This window comes from Cebus imitator, unplaced genomic scaffold (assembly GCF_001604975.1).
Source record: "Cebus imitator isolate Cc_AM_T3 unplaced genomic scaffold, Cebus_imitator-1.0 Scaffold406, whole genome shotgun sequence".
Classification (NCBI taxonomy): Eukaryota; Metazoa; Chordata; class Mammalia; order Primates; family Cebidae; genus Cebus; species Cebus imitator.
In genome coordinates this window covers 1998426-2016952 of record NW_016107721.1, presented here as the reverse complement: position 1 = coordinate 2016952, position 18527 = coordinate 1998426, and the positions used below count along the sequence as shown (strand labels likewise).

At 37.4% G+C, this 18527-nt stretch overlaps 1 long non-coding RNA gene across 2 annotated transcripts in view; it reads left to right on the top strand.

Annotated features, from left to right (window-relative positions):
- The window catches only part of LOC108289597, a 148820-nt gene that overhangs the window by 105702 nt on the left and 24591 nt on the right, over positions 1-18527 (top strand). Inside the window, exon 5 of one of the 2 annotated variants that reach the window (XR_005196945.1) lies at positions 453-485. The exons of the other annotated variant lie outside the window; for it this stretch is intronic. This is a non-coding gene — a long non-coding RNA (uncharacterized LOC108289597). Of the gene's footprint in view, positions 1-452; positions 486-18527 lie in introns of those variants that run through there. 2 annotated transcript variants of the gene reach the window in all.

Genomic DNA, 18527 nt, shown 5'->3' with positions numbered 1-18527 from the left:
TTATACTACAACGATTATACAATTTTGTGATATGCTCGTTTTTAGTTAATGTTATCATGTAAAACTTCTCTTGTTGCATAACATTTACAATTATATTTTGTAATGGTTATTGCTTAGTTCTTTCTCTAGTTAAAAAAAATTTTTTTTGCTATTACAAATGATGCTTCAGTAAGCATGTTCTTCTACATATCATATATACTTTATAATGATTTCTTTCTAATTAATTCCCAATAGTGACTGGACTGTGTCAGAGAGTAGGAACATTTCATAGGTCCTGAATTGTATTACCAAATTGTTTTCCAAGAGTGTTATACTAACTTCTACTACTTCCAGTAATTATTATTTGCCAATTTTACTAAAAATCTCATGATCATCAACTATTAGGTGGCTTAATTTTTACATAATAAAAATAAATGCTACTCTTGACACATGCATGCAAATATTCATTATAGCACTATTCGCAAGGGCAAAGGCATGGAATCAACCTAAACACTCATCAATGACAGATTGGATGAAGAAAATATGGTACATATGCACCATGGAATACTATGCAGCCATAAAAACAAACAAGATCAAGTCTTTAGCAGGAACATAGATGAAGCTGAAGTCTTATCCTTAGCAAATTAACACAGGAAGAGAAAACCAGACACTGCATGTTCTCTCTTACAAGTGGGAGCTAAATGATACGAACTTATGAATACAAAGAGGAAAACAACAGACACTAGGGTCTACTTGAGAGTAGAGGTTGGGAGGAGGGAGAGGAGCAGAAAAGATGACTACTGGGCACTGGGCCTCATACCTGGGTGGTGAAATACTCTGTACAACAAAACCCCATGGCACATGTTTACCTATGTAACAAACCTTCACATGTACCCCCAAACCTAAAATAAAAGAATAAATAAATAAAATAAACGGTACTTTTCTTTGCATTTTTGTTACTAATTTAAACATTTTTAAAACAAATGTGTCTCTTCAAACTTAAATTATCAGGGCAAATCTTTGGTCCATTTATTCATTGGAGTCTTAATATTATTCTTACAAAGTCGATTAAGATCTTTATACCCTATAAATAGACAGCACTATATAAATAGCACTACAAAAAGTACTACAGTTTGTCATTTTTGATATAAATATATTTTCTAACTTTATTTTTATTTTCTATATTTTTACTGCAAGAGCATTTTAAAATTTGTTTGCAACTTATTACTTTGCAATTCCTTTAGTTGCTTCAATCTTTAGAAAGTTCTCATCCTTCCATCTACTTGATATTCTATTTTATTTTAGGCTGATTTTCATTGATTTGATCTTTTTCAGCTTAAATTTTTTTCCATATGGAGATTGATTTTGGTACATAGAAAATAAGAACAAAGCAATTTTCCTCACTCTCAACATTTATGAAATAATTCTTCATTTCTTTATTGGTTATAATACTTTATTGCATATTAAATTTTTCTGTTTATGAGCTTCTATCCTGTTCTACTGACCTATTTTATTTGTTAGTATTCTAGCCTTGTACTTTTTACTGCTGTTTTTTTATAGTATGGTTTATTTTTAATAGGACTGGCTTTTTGCTTTTCAACAGCATTGCTGAGAGCCACACCATTTACTTTTCCAAATAAAGTCATAAATGACTTTTGTTTTATCCAAAATAAACTTCCAAAATTTCAAGTGAGATTACTTTACCCTACAGGTAATCTTAGGAAAAATTAGTAGCATTTGCTTTCTTTATTCTAACCTTTCTAGACCACTTATTCTAACCTTTTCTATTTTCCAATAAAGATGTCTTTATATAAGTCACCGACATCTTTTATTGTGCTATTTCTTAAGTTTTTATATTAATACTTCTGAATGTTATTGTCAACAAGACTCTTGCATAACTTCTAATTACTTTTCATTGATTAAAAAGAATATAATTTATTTTGTATGTTTCATTTGTATTTAGCTAAGACTATATATTTTGCTAGAAAATTATAGAAATTATAATGTATATGTTCTAGTGTTAATATAAAATTCATATTTATAATGTATAATTTATATTTATATTTGTACATTATAACATATTTATATATTATATAAATTTATATTTATACATTAAAACATATTTATATATTTGTAGCAATAAATATACATCTATTTAGCTAAACATTATATAGAGAAATATATATTTATAATATATATTTAGTTACTTCTAGAAAGAAAGGCTGTAGATTAACTATTATAAAACCTATACCTCAGCCATCATTTTAGCCATTCCTCACCTTTAACTCATTTATAGCCAAAAGTCTCCCATGGCAAATTACCTTAGTTATCTGATTGTGCCAATAGTTTTTTTTTGAAACATATATAGAAGATTAGTTTTTAATAGTTAGTGTGAATGTTAAATTACTAATCTTTTAAAAATTAACTTAGCTAAAATTATCGTGTTCATGGCCTTTGGGAGCTACATCACTTATTTATCTCTATATTAGAGCCAATTCAAAATTATTTCTTAGGAATTTTATCACTTAGGTTAAGATTCAGGTGCATCTAATAGAAACTCATGAAGCCATGGCTAAAACAAGTGAGTCTCACAGATTCACAGTCATCAAGGCCCAGGCTTGTTTAAGCTGATTCTCTGATGGATCAGCTTCCTGCTTCAACCTACTGGAGCCTTCATCTGCATGCTCCAAAATGGATGTTGGAGTAGCAGCCATCATATTCTCATTCCAAGCAGCAGGATGAAGGAAGAAGGAAGAAAGAAAGGTATACCTCTCCCATTTTAATAAGACTTCCCAGAAGCTTTATAGCCCGTTGCCTGTAACTTTGATACATGATCAAATCTAGCTGCTGTCATGGAGCCCGGAGGATGTTTTGTTGTTGTTGTTGTTTGTTTGTTTGTTTGTTTGTTTTACCCAGCAGCAACATGCCCAGCTTAAAATTGTTTTTTTCAATTTGAGAGACAAGGATGAAAATAACTCTTTGTTAGGTAACTGTCTGGGCCATAGAATCTTGACACTGACCAAATATAATTCTTTAACCTGAGGCAAGTGGATGGCCTTCTATTCACACACATATACTTTCAAATCTTATCAATCTTTATGTCAGTCCTTCCCTGTCTTAGTTCTTGTTGCATTGCTGCAAAGGAATACCTGAGGCTGGGTAATTTATAAAGAAAGGGGGTTTATTTTGAGCTCACGGTTCTCCAAGCCGTACAAGGGGCATGATGCTGGCATCTGCTTCTGGTGAGGGCCTCAGGAATCTCACAATCATGGTGGAAGGCAAAGGGAGAGCAGGTGGTGTCACATGGGGAGAGAGGGAGCCAGAAAGAGAGTCAGTGGAGGAGTGCCAGCTACTTTTAAACAACTAACTCTGGTGTGAACCAAGAGAGTGAAAACTCATTTATCAGCAAGAGAATGGCACCAAGCCATTCATAAGTGATCTGCCCCCATGACCCAAACACCTCCCACCCAGCCCCAGCTGTAATGCTGGGAATCAGATTTCAACATGACATTTTAAGGGGACAAATATTCAAACTATAGCATTCCCGCAGCAGAGCTGATTGTTAAGAGTATTTAACCAACACTATTCACTACCTGACCCTGGGTACTTTTCAGAGCTTATAATTTTAAACTCACTCCTGCACAATGTCTGTCAGTGTTGTTATTTGTATTTTAAATTGGTTCTCTTTAACAAATTAAAAAATATCCTATTCCAATTAAATTTTTAAGTTAGAAATAAAAAAAGTTTGTCAAATTTTTCTTTTGCTATACTTAAGATGAAATTATACATTTTTAAAAATTTCACCTACAACTGTGAATTATTTCAGCAAGCTTTTTTTAGCAATTATACTCGGTTCTTAGAACTTTCCTTGCATTCCAGGAATAAATTTATTGAACTATTATTTGTTTAAAGTATTACTGAATTATTCTTACTATATTTTATTTGAAAATTTTACATATATATTCATGTCTTTCCACCCCTATTTTCTGTTATCTTCATTTTGTTTTGGATGAGAACTATATCGTGATTAGATTAAGCTATATTTTCATGGAGACTAAGTTAGGTAATTTACTCTATTTTTCTAGGTTCAAAATAGTTTTTTATGTATTAGTAATTTTCTATTCCTTATATTAATATGTTGGTTCTCTTTGTCTTTTGGTAGTCATAGGAAAGCAGTAATATTATTAATAGTTTTTCAATTCTTTATGTATTGATCTATGCAAGACTTGTGCTCATTTTCATTTTGAATGATCAGAACTTCATTTATTTTATTGGGATTCAAAATTGACCATACTGAGTCATAATATCACTATTTTAATATTACATTTATTTTTTTATGATATTTTTCTTATTTAAATTTTTGTTTCTCAATTTTTCTTCCCAATTACATTTTCTGGAGTTTTTCTAATATATTAATCTTTTAAAAGATTTAGTGCTCAAATTTATCAACTCTTCCAGTTTATATTCATAATTTACTTGTTCTTGCTTGTACCCTTATTATTTTCTTCTACTTATTTGCTTCAGTTTATTATTTTCTCTCTTGTCTACAATCTTAAAATTAGATTATTATGCCTCTTTGTCTTTTTTAAAATTAGGGCATCTATTTTAAAAGTCTAAATTTGGTTATTAGAATTTATACATGTTTATATCTGTATAGGTTTTTAAATTATCATTATTTTCTTGTCTGCTCTTAGACCAGTTGTAGTATATTTAATGTATATGTAAATTCTGAGATATTTAGTGAAGTTTTAACAAATTGTAGTTTGGTGATTTAAAGCTTATTGAGATTTTTCTTTGTGGAATTATTTTGCGTTCAGTTTTTAAATATTCTGAGGATACACAAACAAGGACTGTTCCATGGTTATAAAACAAAAATCTAGCACATATTTATTAATTCCACCATTGTTTATCTTTTCAACCTCCTCGATGTCGTTTTGTCTACTTATTTAATATGTAGGGAAACAGTATGAAGTTAAACCTCCTATTGTAGTGGTACTCTATCCTTTCCACTTGTCATTTTAGAAGTTTGTTTTTTTTTTTTTAAGTATTTTGTGCCTTTGTTAGTTGTCTTTTGTCTTTGGCTTATTCTTGTCTTACCTCATACTTTGTTACATGAAAGTCCATGTTACTGCTGTTAATCATCTGGATCTTGCTTTCTTTGTCTTCCATTAAAATATCTATTTTCCTGTGCTTTTGTTTTACTATATTTGTGTATATATATGCTCCTTTTAAGGTGTCTCTTCTCTTGAATTACATAATTGATTTTGATAGTTTGCCTCTTAATGCAAGTGACTGAGCATTTACATTTATTGTTTTAATAATTAGTTAATTAATCCAGTCATTTGAAACCTACTTGTTTGAAGATCCCCTATGTGCCCGACAGTACTCTAAGTGCTTTAGAATGGTCATTATTGCAGTGGAATAATTACTACTACGTGATTTGTCTTTTGTTATTGATATGGTTGGCTCTGTGTCCCCACCCAAATCTCATCTGGTAGCTCCCATAATTCCCACGTGCTGTGGGAGGGACCCAGTGGGAGATAATTGAATCATGGGGTTGTTTTTCCCATGCTCTTCTCATGATAGTGAATAAGAGATCTGATGGCTTTAAAAATGGGAATTTGCCTGCACAAGCTCTCTCATTGCCTGCCACTGTTCACATAAGATGTGACTTTCTCCTCCTTGCCTTCTGCCATGATTGTGAGGCCTCCCCAACCACACAAGAAACTGAGTCCAATTAAATCTCTTTCTTTTGTAAATTGTCCAGTCTGGGGTATGTCTTTATCTTCAGCTCAAAAACAGACTAATACAGTTATCATATTATATGGTTTTCATGAAATACACAGTAAAAAAGTCATCGGATTTAAAATCAAGAATGTAATTCAATCTCAGTCTCACTGAGCTCTAGTTTCTTATTTGTAAAATGGAACTATCACAACAAAACATGTCCCCACCTCTGGTTTGTGTATATCCATTATACATTGGTTTCTCTGCTTGGAGATTTCATTTTCCCTTTTTGGCCTATAAGTTAAGTCACATCTCTGTGGATGGGTACAGTTATTACTGAAAACACTTGCTAATCATTCTTAATGCTATATTTGACTGTATTTATTGTTAATATATTTGGACTGATTTTTATGGTAGACAAAGACTGTTGTCATTTTGAAATTCCCTCCTTTTTCTTCATTCATTCCCTTTTTCGTTCATTTAACCTAAAATCCTGAAATATCTCTATTTTGCTTCAGTTTTCTTAAAAGAATTTTTTTTTAGCTCAATGGTAGCTTCAACTAGTTAAATTTATCAGTAGCAACCCTTTCCTTAATATGTATTGCTTATTTACTTTTCACCATCTATTAGCCCATGGTTATTGCATCCACCAGCATTCTTTAAGGAAAAGGGTTTGTGAATTGTAAATGTTCTAAGGCAGCTATTCTGAAAATGCCTTTTAGTGTCAGTTTGCTCTCTATACTTACCCTAGTCAACTGCATCTACTTCTATGACATCATCATCCTCTTCATACTGAAGTCACTCGAATCTATATCTCCAGTCCAAACTCATTGATTTTACCATCTGCCTACAGTATATTTCCCTGGCATGTGCCCCAAATTTCCCCAGAACTGTTCCTTCTTCTGAATTCCCTAGTCCAGTTGTTCCAGCAGAAACATCAGTATCAACTGCAACTTCACAATCTTCCATTCCTTGCCTTCTCCCTGTAGCTTAAACATCTCTCAAGTACATCTGCATCTTTCTAACTCTATTGCCACTACCCTGGTCCAAGTTACCGTCGTTTCTTGTCTGAACAACGGCAACAAGGTCCTTACTCATCCCTCTCCCACCAAGCTTTATTCATATTTATTCTCCTCTGTAGATCCAGAGGATTTCTTAAATGTAAAATTGTTTCTCATCCTTTTGGTTGAAAACACACTGATAGCTCTCCAGTGTCCTCAGGACAGAGTCAAGAGTCTTTAACATGGTTTGTCCACCAGGTGCCCATCCAGCCTTGCCTCTCACCATCCCTCTGCACTCTCCTACTCTACCCCTTTCCCTGGATGAACCCTTCCCATCCTTCCAGCCTCCATGTTGCTACCCACCCCCACCTCCACCCTTGGAGGGTAACATCCCATCCAAAACCCTCCATGTTTCCTGAGGGCTTGAAGTTAAATGAATAATGAACTACTGACTCGGTTGTCTTTGTAAATGAAACACATTCTTTAGCCACATTCTTTCTCCTTGAAATGTTATTCCACCGTGCCTAACTGATCATTTAAATGGAAAGGATAAAAACCCTCTCTTCAGGATCTCCTACCACCCACCTTGGATCCATTCTCTATCCTCCAGTTCTATATATTTTTTGCTATGTATTCAGCTTCTATGACTTCAGTTTATCTTCTACTTTACTGATCTAATATTCTTATTTTAATTATAATTTTTTATTACTTCCAATGATGAGCTCATGCTGTTTTCTTTTTTTAATTAAGTTTTCTGCCTTCTCTCTCTGTCTCTCTCTTTCTCCCTCCCTTCCTCTCTTTATTCCCATATCAGGATGAACAGGATAAAGATGTCTAATAACCATACATCTTTGATTATATCTCTGAATGTAAATTCCAACCATTCTCAGAAATATTTTGATTTTTTTTTATAAACATGCATTTCAGATGTTGTCTTTTTTTTTTCTTTTTAAGTTTTCTCTTTTTTTTTTTTTTTTTTTTTTTTTTTTTTTTTTTTTTTTTTTTTTTTTTTTTTTTTTTATAGGTTCTTGCTCTGTCACCTTGGCTGGAGTGCAACGGCACTGCAGCCTCAAACTCCAGGCTCAAGCAACCCTCCCATCTCGGCCTCCTGAGTAGCTGGGACTATAGATGCCAGTTGCAAGCCACTGTGCCCTGCTAAATTTTTTGTAATTTTGTAAAGGTGAAGTGTCACTATGTCGTCCAGGCTGATCAAGCAATCCTCCAACCTCAACCTCCCAAAGTGCTGTGGTATTACACAACATGCCCAGCCTCAAACCTCTTTTTCAAAGCTTCTTTTATTTCTGGTTATTCATGTATTCTTAAATGTCACCTTCCAATTGTTGCTGAAATTTCTGAAGTGGCCTATGTTTCAGGTAACGTTGATGATTTTTTTATAGAATTTTAAAGGAGAGGTTTACCACCATTCCTATGTGATTGTCATTTTAAATGTCTCCCTCTAAAGGAGATACTTTTAAAGGACTTGTTTGGAGTTGTTATACAGGATGGATAAGGAGGCAACAGAACAGTCAGGAGGTTTGCAATAAACAGTGTCTGTAACAATACAAGCTTAGATTAGGGTAACAATGAGAAACAAACAAATATAAAAAGGCTGAATATATTATATTATATAAAAAGTTAGAATATATCTCATGGGATATATTCTAACTGACTTTATCCAAATCCAGTGTTCTGCAGCATGAATTAGATCAATGAATCATTCTGTCATTTAACCCATTTGACATGGGACAAATTTAATATGCCAATATCTGTCAATTTTCTTGAGCAGTAATGACAGTATTGTTTTTGAGCATTCTTGAAGTAAGTAAAGCACAATTATCCAAAGAAAATCTGTAAGAGCTGCCTTTTCATCAGCTTTCTGTGTGCGAGCATCCCTGTCATCTAAGCCCCACAATTCACCAGGACAATCTGATTAGGGCCTTGAACTGTAGGAGGGGAGACAGCCATACTTTGCAGCCCTGCCTGGTCTACTGTGAGCCCACCATTAGCCCCTTATCCCTACATGACTGTTAAAAGTAAACTACAGTAATAGAGTTAATTCTCCCTTTCACTTGCCCCAATATTACCAGCATCATTATTGGAGTAGTTGGGTCTCTTGAGATATGTTCTGGAAAGATCTTGCAAATAGGAGTTAAATGCCTGCCTGCATTGAAGAGTAACAAAAATGTATATTTCAGTCATCTTACTAGTAAAGTGGATATTTCACAAAGGCCAGATGAATTTAACAGCTGCATTTCCATTCCTGTGTGCTGTTAATTAAAAACAGACCTATAGAATAGTCAAACAAGCAGAAGTACTTCTCTAAATACATAGAGTGTGCAGAGACCCTGGCCAGTGGAAAGGATTCCAGCAGGTACCCCTAAAGAGATGTGATGACACATTGCAGAAGAGAAGAGGGCTTTCCATTTAGCAAGCACTTAAATAAATATTGTGTAGCTTAGGAATGCTTAAAAGCAACACATTAGGTCTGTTGCGAGGTAACTAGCAGGAAATGGCCCATAGATGTTCTGCTTTAGATGGAGTTGGAATTATGTGTATTCAATTCTTGCCTTATTCTACCAGGTGACCATAAATTTCAAAGCTGTAATCTCTAATTGTTGCTCAGCAACTTACTTGTGCCACAGCCCTTAAAAAGCCACGTAATCCTCTCACTTCTTCCATGTTTAAAAAACCCCGGCTTTAAAAAGCACATCAATGTCTCATTCTTGGAATATTTTTGAGGATCTTCATTGTGCGGAGGCAGGCAGGCAGGCATGAAGGGCTCTGTGCTGCCCTCTAGAAATTTCCAGAGTAGGTGCCAGAGTGGCACCATGAATCAATAAGGCAGGTGATGGGTCAGCCGGAAATTGTATGAAAATCCAGCTGATGGAAAAGACTGGGTCTGGATAGGGTACCAGAGAAGAGCAGCCATGCTAAAGGAGCAGCTTGTACATCCCTAGTGAATGCAGAAGGCCCTTTCTTCTCTGGTCCTCTGAGGCCTTGTCTGTTAGCATTGGCGGCATTGCAGCATCATCATTTGTTTTTAGTTCATCTCTGCAAGTCATCACGGGATCTTCAAAATCAGGCTGACTTATTCTTTTTTTCCCCCATAGTGCCTGGTCTTTAGCATGTGCTCAATCACTGTGTGTTCAACAAATAAATGGATGAACACTAACGTTGCATCATCCAAGTGAGAATAAAGCTGCCGTGTCCATTAATATAGGAGAGATTGGCTTCCCATCTTCGTGTGGGCAGGAGCTATCCTTAAGAGCCATACCTGCTGGCGAAGGGCTTCCTAAGATTCATATGCACGTGAAGAAGGAGTTCCTGGTAGGTCCTCCTACAGCAAAGGGCTAAAGGTTGAGAGATAGAAATCACCCACCAGGCATCAGAATTGGAGGGGCTGAGCAGAAGTAGAATTTTTTTTTTAATCAGTAAGAGAGGGGTTGAGGGAGGGAGAACATCAGGAAGAATAGCTAATGGATGCTGGGCTTAATAACTAGGTGATGGGATGAACTGTGCAGCAACACACTATGGCACACGCTTACCTGTGTAACAAATCTGCACATCCTACACATGTACCCCTGAACTTAAACTAAACATTGAAAGAAAAGAAAAAGGACAAATAGAGATGGTGTATTGCTATTTAAATTTTTGTTTATTTAATTCTTTCTTGGTATTATTATTTGCACTTTTTTTCTCCTTATGTTTGTTGATCACTTGTACACCTCCCTTCTTATTGCTTAGTAAATTGCCATTCATGCTCCTTGCCAAGTTTTCCAACTTTCTCTTAATTTTTTTGCTTTTATATTCATGGAAATTCATTGTGTACCAATAATTTTGACACTGTGTTACATTTTCAGCAGTTAGATCCTTATGTTTTTGATTTGTACACACAAACATTTGTTGGTAAAATAGAGTCATTAAGGCCATCTTCTAGGATGTAGAAGTTTCAATATGCAAAGCATTTTCTACCAACTCGTTCTGTTTAATAAATAAAATAATTATTGGTTTCCTTATAAAACTCCTTTTATAAGAAGTTTTATAAGTAAAACTTCTTATAAAAATCGCTTTAATAGAAAAAAAGATAAAATTTAGTAACGGTTGGTAAAGATGGGAAAGTAAAATAAAGCAAACAAATGACATGGAGTGGTTGAGTACAGGAAATGACAAAACTTGGAGGTATGACCTGGTACAAATTCTTTATGCTGAGGACAGAGTCCTCAAGGAGAGGTGCCAGATAAAATATGTCTCAAATATGCCATGGGATATACTTACACTAAATATTCCATGGGATATACTTGTACTAAAAAAAGTAATCCTTGCTTATCTGAAATTCAAATGTGTCTTGAAGTTTTATTTGCTAAACCTGGTAACCCTGTCTTCATGGTGCAATCGGGATGGAAATCAGGATGTACAAGACTGATGGAATGAGATTATAAAAAGTTAAATTCCATGAGGCTTCACAGCTCGGCAACTTTATTCAAACGCATTATTATTTAGTGATCAAGGACCCTCTCAAAAGACAAGAACAGATTTACAGAGTGAGATGGTGGGGTGATTCTCAAGTGTTAGTAAAAGTTGTTGGGTTTTCTATCCTCCTGAGGTTTTCACACCTGTGCCTAGGGTCACCTCAACTTTTAAACCTCCCCCATGTGACTTCTGCCTAGTTGCCAGTCACACAGCTTTCCTCACTAGATCCTACTCTCTAGAGGTTCAGGAGGAAGAAAACCCTTCCTCAGTCTCCCCTGTGAAAAACAAGGAACTGAATGAATTTTCCACATCGTGGGTGGTGGGTATATTTTCAGGACATTTGGCTACAAGATTCCTACTTAAAACATCTTAAACAGGAGTTTGTTTTTCCTGCATAATAAGATGAGGTGGGAGGCTGCAGGCACTGGTTTCTTTGCTCAGCAATGCCAAGTCCACATGCCTGAAATGCTCTCAGTTTCTAACTCATGGTTGGAAGCTGGCTGCCGCAGCATCAGCTACTGCAATCTTGTTCAAGGCAAAAAGAAGGCAAAGAAGTAGAGTCGTTCAGCTGCTCCTGACCCTAGTCTTCCTTCCTTAAGGAAACAAATGACTTCTTGAACCCTACCCACCTCCACAGACATTTGATTATGTCACATAAAAGACTTTCAAGCTTCTACAGTGGGAGATACTTAGGAAGAAAGAGTTGGGTGTGGCTTTTGGGTATTCAAAAAACAGTTGAAAGGACCGGCCAGCCTTCAGAAAGGGGCAGCTGCAAGAAACACGGAAGAGAACCCAGCCTCTGGGAGCTATCTTGGATCAAAAGTAGGCTCTACCCCATACTACTCATATGTCCCTGAGCAAGGTGCTTCATCTTTCTCAATGCTCATCTCTCCATTTGCCAAATGAGGGTCAAAATGGTGACCTCAAAGTGGAGGGAGATGAGGACCAGAGATAACGTACATTGGGCCCCTGGAGTGGTGTGTGGCAGCAGATACAAAATGAAGTGTAGCTGCTATTATTTGGAGACGCCAGCCAATTAAACATGAGTTTTCCCTATTCGGGTTAAAGACACCTTCTTTTAGGTACACAGTATCAAAAAATTAAGTTCCAAATTATGTAGATGTTAACTCTACAATGTATTTGCAATTCAACAGAACCATTATAGAATGATTATAACAGTGACTTTTTATTTGCCCGGATTAACCATAGTCATAAATCAAAAAGCATTACAGACACTTTGGTGGGTAGATGGCTTGAATTCAGGAGTTCGAGACCAGCCTGGGCAACATGGCAAGACCCTGTCTCTACTGAAAATTCAAAAGTATAGCCAGGCGTGACGGTGTGTGCCTGTGGTCTCAGCTACTCAGGAGGCTGAGGTTGGAGGATCACTTGAGCCAGAGAGGTGGAGGTTACAGTGAGCCAAGATCACCCCACTGAACGTTAGCCTGGGTGACAGAGCAAGACCCTGTCTCTCACACACACACACACACACAATAAGGAAAGATGCTTCTGGAGACACATGTTTGGGGCACTGCTCTGAATTTGTAAGATGTCATTTCTTCCTTGAAAAACATAAAAAGAATTTTGGGTTTGAGTAATGTTTAGTTCTAGAAGAAACAAGTGCCACCTTGAAAGGACTTAATTTAAAAACACATTTTATATTCAGATTCCTATTGGAAGGAGACTATAGAATTCAAGGTAACCAACATGGCTTCAAGGGCCAACAACAGAAGGGCTTATGGATTCACTGTGATCATCAGCTATGAAATGGTCTTTGAAGGCTCTCAGCATTTGTTCAACTTGACAATTGAAGCTTCACAAACTATTCACTGAGATGAAAGAGAATTATATATGTTATTGCAATATTTAGCTATTAAGAATCTAAATATGGGCTAGAGAAATTAGAATAAGCTATTACACATGCACAGATGTTTAACATTTACCAGAATAAACGCAAATGCCAGAACCTGAGAAAATGAAAGAAGAAATGGCATTAGAATTCTTTATTATTTGTAAAAACTTCTTATATACAAGCCAATTCAATATGTACAATGCAAATAGCAATGACTTGTCCAAGGAAATATTGAAATCTATTAGGGTTGCACGTGCATAATCTGATTCAACAAGTCAGTATATTTTTCTCAAAAGCATAATATCTTTTCTGCATTGTGTGAGATGAAGGATAGATTACATTTCTTGCCTGTGCAATAATTCCCACATCATAAATCCTGATGAAATTATATCAATATATAAAGCGAATGGATGTCTGACCCGCCATCGTTTTCTAGTTCTCACAGAGAGGCTGACCTACAAGCAAATCCCCAGCTGCTTGGAGTGATGCTATTACAGCCTGCCTTTGCCTGGGAACTGTTATTAACTATCTTGACCAGGAGCGGCTGTTAGAGTTTGTGGTTTCTGCTCTGAATATTAAACTTGGGCATACAAGAGTCCTTATTGTGGGGAGTACTTGGAAATGGTAATACAAAATTGCTTTATATTTGCAGGATTTGATTGCTTTAGATGATACAGCCCTAGCTGGTGGGCCTCTCTTGCTGCTTGTATTTCCAGATTATAAATCATTCCTTTGACAGAGTATCTGCCACAACCAGGTCTCAGTTTCTGTGGTATCATTTTTTTATATTACAACTGGCAACTGCTCTTCTGGGCTGTTCATATAAATGACACATTTTGCATAACTTATGAGAATAGGGTCAAAATCAAAGCTAATAAAACTCCTACCCGCCCCATCCCCCGCCCCAAATGTTTCTTGTATATGTTAAGGCATCTCTGGCTTTAAGTTTTGAGGGGACTGGGTCATGGATAGATGTCTGATTTTTCTATGGCATAGGTGAGCACTGTGAATTTCAATAGTAAAATTCAATATTACAAAAGTCAACACAAAGCAAAGCTCCACTTACAATTAGCCAACTAATTACTGATATTTCAATCTTCAAGAGCAAAATCATATTTCCTTAAAAGCATTTGGTGCATGCACACATAGAAAAGGTGACTAGAAATGGGTGCCTCATTTTCTGCTGCTGAAAATAAGGGTGTTGAATGAAGTTGTTGGCAGGCTTCCTTCCCATTCTGACATTTTAGTGGCTACAAAATTCATTGGTAAAATTAAGTGACATTTTAGTGGCTACAAAATTCATTGGTAAAATTAAGTGACATTTTAGTGGCTACAAAATTCGCTAGTAAGATTAAGTGACATTTTTGGTGGCTACAAAATTCACTGGTAAGATTAAGTGAAAGGACCTTGAATGCAGATGATACTAATGAACGATTCCTGCTTTATTGTTGCAAACCTCAAGTTTAGATTTAGACCTAAGGTTTAAGAATCTGAACCCACTCTCATTCCTGGAATCCACACACCATCTCTATAACAGAACCCATTCCTAAAGATCTACATTTTAAACCCCTGAACACAGCTGACTTCCAGTTGTGCCTGAAATACCTTGGTTTTTCTCTGTGTGAATTCAGTGATATATTAATTTGGAGGACGATACCCAACAAGCATCATGAGATGTAAGTAATAGTGTGAGGTGCCTTCCAAATTATGCTCTTAGGCTTTTATGAATTTATAAATGAAGAAATCAGTAGTTTTAATGATTGTTTTGAAAGAACCTTGGCCTACAAATAAGAAGCTTTCAATCACTCTCCACCCAGAGGCTTGGCTTACTCTTGGTCTCCTTAGTTGCTCTTATTAGATCAATGCCTTTTTTTTTTTTTTTTGACATTCTATTAGTCATAATACAAAGCAGGAACTGTGAGTGGCCCAAGGCTCAACATTAGCTGGGAGTGGTTTCCAAATTAACCATGAGCAACATTTAAATATATTTGATTTTTACTTGTGTGCCTTGAAAAATAAAAGCCATAAACATCTGCGAACCATAAGGAGACACTATACAATGCTTTTTTTTTTTTTTTTTGACATTCTATTAGTCATAATACAAAGCAGGAACTGTGAGTGGCCCAAGGCTCAACATTAGCTGGGAGTGGTTTCCAAATTAACCAAGTTCAGCATTTCCTGAGCAATTATTTGCCCTTCTCCATCCACCCTCCCCCACATCATCCCAAAGAGGATTTGTGTGTATTTTCAAATATAACCAGAATATAATTGTAGTGTAACCAGAGAAATCTGGTACAAAACTTCTGTTGGAAGCCCAAAGAGATTGTCCCTGAGCCAAGGTGGTTTAATGGAGTGGCTTCCCTGCCTTGGACTTCATTCGTGTGGATGGTCTGCACACTTCAGAGCTCCCTGGGAAACAAGTTTTTCCAAAGCCTGAAAGACAGAGGTTGACAATGCCAAGCAATTTCTTTTTCGTGACCTATAATTATTGAATGTTGAAATTGATTTCTTGGGGAATTTTATTTAGTCATTGGGTTTTAGAACTGAGGAAATGTCATAGACAGTTGTCATTTTACAGATGAGAGACTGAGACCCATAAGAGTCTTGCCCAAGTTCACAAAAGTAGTGGTAGAATTGGGGCTAGAACCCAAGTCGCTATGCAGAATTACTTTTGAGTGGTCTTGATTATGAACTGCTGTAAGCAGCGTACTTTCCGCTATGATCCAGTCGCACTTATATACAAGCAACTGGAACAAAATTTCAAGAAACAAATCTGACCTTCTTTGTATGTGATGTGAGCTGATCTGTGTGCTCTCCTTGATTCTAGTTCACTGATTTTTTTTTATGCTGGTCCTGAACTGCTCATGTTAGCACCTGCAATTTTAAAACACTATTTTGCAATCCATTTGCTCAAAAATTGCTGATTGAATTTCCTTTAATAAAAACCTACTAAGGCCAAGCACAGTGGCTCATACCTGTAGTCCCAGCACTTTGAGAGGCATAGACTGGAAGATTGCTTAAGCCCAGGAATTCCCCATCTGAGCAAGAAGGCAAGATCCTGTCTCTACAACAAGTGACAAAATCAGCTAGGCATGGTGGCATGCACCTATAGTCCTAGCTCATGGCAGGCCGAGATGGGAGGAAACTGGGAATTGCTTGAGCCCAGGAATTTAAGGTGGCAGAGAGCTATGATCATGCCACTGACACTCCAGTGTGGGCAACAAAGCCAGACCCCATCTCTAAAAAATAAAATAAAATGCCTTCTAATAATAAGCTCCCACTTTCCTTCCCTGTCAGAGAGGCAGGGTGGCATCAAACAAGAAGAATTCATTCAAGCCTAGGATTCTGCAGATCTGCTACATTCAATAAAAACATAATTGATTCCTGCAAGAAGCTATCAGTCTTTTATTTTATTTATTTATTTATTTTTGAGACAGAGTCTTGCTCTGTCGCCCAGGCTGGAGTGCAGTGGCGCGATCTCGGCTCACTGTAACCTCCGCCTCCCAGGTTCAAGCGATTCTCCTGCCTCAGCTTCCTGAGTAGCTAGGATTACAAGCATGCGCCACCACGCCCAGCTAATTTTCGTATTTTTATTACAGACAGGGTTTCACCTTGTTGGTCAAGCGGATCTCGTACTCCTGACCTCATGATCTGCCCACCTTGGCCTCTCAAAGTGCTGGGATTACAGGCATGAGCCACTATGCCCAGCATTTTAAAAAACTAAATGACTAGAAAAAGAAAACCCAAAAAATACAAGATCTTATCAGAAGTAACAACTCTACGAAAAGCGGAGTTGTTCATACAGTAGGAGTGCACCACTCTTGGCCTAGTTTTAGGGCTCTTGGCTTTGGAATAAGTGGCTTTTGTTAATAATTGCTGCATGGAGCTCAGTGCAGTGTTTGGCTTATTTGGCTGGCTTTGGTGAACACCCAAATTTATTAGTCCAGTTTCACTAGCAGGGGAGAAAGGTGGTTTTTGCTAAGAAGCTAAGCCAGGCTTGACAGCCCATCAAAGAATAAGGAGAAGGAATCTCTTGCAGAGTGGTTTGGGGTCTTTGCTTGAGGGTTTTCAAATGGTATCCTCAGGTGATCCATTCCTCCAATCATCTCTCTAGCAAAGGACTGGATATCCCAGTTTGAATATATCCACCGTTTAACATGTGGTGAGTATCTTTTTCTCACCAGAGTGAAGAACAGAGCCAACAAATCTGAGCGGGGGTAGAAAACTGCAAGTCCCCCAGATGCCAGGAGCAGGAAGCATGGAAACAGTTCACAGAAGACAGACACCCGACGTGGGCAACTCCTGGTCCGCCATGACAGGCACACCCCCATCCGAAGTGGCTGCCTGCCAGAAGTGTGACCACAACAAGCAGGAACTCCCTTTGTCCACTTCCTCCACGGGACAAGGGATGGACCTGCATCCCATCAGTTCACAATATGCTTGATTCCAACCCTGGGGTTCATCCTTGCAGACGGGGATGGAACAGCTTAGCTTCTTTCACTGTAAATTCCCATGCCCTGTCCTCTGGTTATCCGGAGCCAGCCAGACCTTGTTTTACATTCAGGGCTGATTGCTGGCAAAATTCCCGTTCCAGGACTCTAGCACTGACAGAGGTTAATGGGTACCATTTAGCCACTCTCGGCAGCAGTGGTTTGATCTTCTTGGCTCTGATATTCTTCCTCCTCTTGGCACAAGAAAATTCAGCTTTTGCCCTTTATCTTGTTATCCAAGAGCCTGAATGCCCATGACAGCCGTGGATGCAGATGCTGCGCCTTCAAAGTCCTTGGCAGAGTGGTAGAATTCAGACCCACACAGGCAATGTGCATTGAGCTCTTTATTTTTTTTCCTAAACAGCCAGCTGGCCTGGTGCTGAAACCAAGACCAATCAGAAAAGACACACACATATATGCGACTCGTACTGCTTTTTTTCTCCTCCGTGAAGAAGCAGGGAGACAGATACAGGCTGGAGGAGACAGCTTCTCACTCTCTGGAAGGAAAGATGATTAAATCTGCCCTGAATCCAAAGGAAAATCCTTGCCTACCCTGCTGCCCTAGGTCCCTAGACGTGCATCAACCCACATAGTTACCCATGACCGTAACTTTGGAAGAAAAATGCCAAGGTAAACCTGACTGCTTCAGGACAAACAAGTGGGCATCGGTTCCAATGACACACAAAGGGCCACCCACTGCCTCTTAGATCCACTTTGGAAGGGTCCTGACAGTCGGCTGAAGACCCTACAGCAGAGAAGTAGGAATGAGAGGGTCACACAGTACAAACCCATATTATTCTTGAGAATGCCTCACATTGCCCATAGAGTGCAAAATTATACCAAGACTCAACTGGGAAACACAGACTTCCCAGACCATTTAGCATAGGCAGTTTTTCCTCCAGCACAGGAACAAATCACTGTTTCTTTGACTGGACACCAGATGAAACAGTTGGCTTAGACTTGGGGACCGAAATGCATATCTTTTAATTCAAGTCTCATACTAGGAGA